Raw genomic sequence first — 1,983 nt, 5'->3', positions numbered from 1 at the left:
ATTCCTGCTTTCTTTTACAGTAACAGGTTTTGGGAATATAACTGTTATGTTGATAAGTAATGCTAGGTGAAGGAATGAAGTTAAAACAACTCCAATACTTGAGGAAAACAGTTATAAATACTAAGAGTATTTATAGCAATGCCCCAAATATAATATGCCCAAAGAGTATTTTATATAAAAAGAATTGCATTTCTTCTATTTGAAATGAGTAAAATATACATGCATCAAAATAAATTCGAGGTAGAACAAAGTAATACATATAAAGAAAAGCAAAACCAAAAATCAGAAGAAGATGCAGATGAATATCCAGTCTTTGGATAGGAGGAAAGGACCTTTTTTAAATCACAAAAGCAATCAGAAATCAAAGGAAAAAACAGTTGATAATTCTTGTTACATAAAAATTTTTAAGTTTGTAAAAGTTGTAAAGTTTGTTAAAAATTTAAGGAGTAAATAAATTAGAGAAAATATTTGACCTTAGTATGTCAATATATTAAAAAAAAAAACCCTGATATAATTCAGAAAGGAACTTAAGCAGATTTTTTTAAAGGAATTATACATAAAAGCTTTACTTTTCTCACTTCCCAAATGTTTTAAAAATTAATTTTTAATTCTGGCAAAGATGCAGTGGGTATAAGGTTGCCATATGTAATAAAAATAGGAAGCCCAGTTAGATTTAAATTTCACATAAGCAACAAATATGCAATGTTTGGGGCATATTTATATTAAAAGCTTATTTTCTGTTTATCTGAAATTCAAATTTAACTGGCAGTTTATATTTTCTCTGGCAGTCCTAAGTGTGGACTCCCTCATGTAGCTGGTCGGAGTTCAGATTTTACTAAACTTTTTGGAAAGTAATGTGTCATTAATACACCAAGAACCCTAAAAATAGTTATGACTTTTGACTTAATAGTTTTAATTCTGGTAAATTAGATAAAGGAAATAGTCGGTTGACGAGAAAGATATGGGTATGAGGAGCTGTATTTGTAATAGAAAATTAGGAACAAATACATAAGGGGATAGGTTACATAAACATATCTTTGCAATACGGTGTTAAGCAGTCCTTAAAAATGAAGTTGAAGAAGAGTGTTGACTTGGAAAGATAAGTGAAAATCATATTACAAAATGGTATAATAGGTGTCCTTTTTCCAAATATATAGAAATAAATCTTAATGTATATACTTCCAAATGGTAACAACCCCTGAGTATGGGTGATGGGATCATGGCTAATTTTATTTTATTTTTCCTTTTGTTGTACTTGTGCTTTCTGATTTCTGTATAATGAGATGAATTATGTAAGAGTTATAAAAAATTATTGCTTACATCTGTACACTAAAAAGTCTCTTGGAGTGGATGTATAATGAAACAAAATCCAGTGGTTTACTACTTACAAGAGATGCATCTAAAAATTATTCAGAAAAATCACAAATGAAACAATGAGCAAACTTGTATCAAACTAAGTAAAGCATCAGTATTAATATCATATTAAGTAGAACTTATAGCAGAAAGCAATGCATAGGATAATTTTAAAATACTGTAATACAAAGATATACCATAGAGAAAAAATAATGACGGCCAGGAGGGGAAGGAAGAGTTTTGGAAGTAGAATATGGAATTGAGAAAAAGAGGACATGGCAGACTCCAGAAAACTGACTAAAGAATTTGGAAGGGGTTCTTAATGTGGAACCATTGGTTGAAAAAAATCCAAATGTACAAGGCCCATCACTTCTTAAAAGTAGAACACTGCATAGAAAGCTTTTTGACACAACATAGTTTCATGAAAAGGACTAAAGCTATTGCTGTGGAGTAGACTGATGAGGAAAATGTGATGTCTGAACCACAACGTAATGCTCTGAATGTTTGGCATATAGGTAAGGTTTTGCAAAATCAGGCCTCTCAGGAAATAGCAGAGATATGTAGCTAGCAGACTTAATACTGGAAAAAAGTGGTACATTTTGGTTAACTAAACCAATTGTAAGTTTGTAA

Source organism: Lipotes vexillifer, unplaced genomic scaffold (genome assembly GCF_000442215.2).
Source record: "Lipotes vexillifer unplaced genomic scaffold, Lipotes_vexillifer_v1.1 scaffold120, whole genome shotgun sequence".
NCBI classification, from domain to species: Eukaryota; Metazoa; Chordata; class Mammalia; order Artiodactyla; family Lipotidae; genus Lipotes; species Lipotes vexillifer.
The sequence above is the reverse complement of the archived record's forward strand: the minus strand, read 5'-3'. Positions refer to the sequence as shown.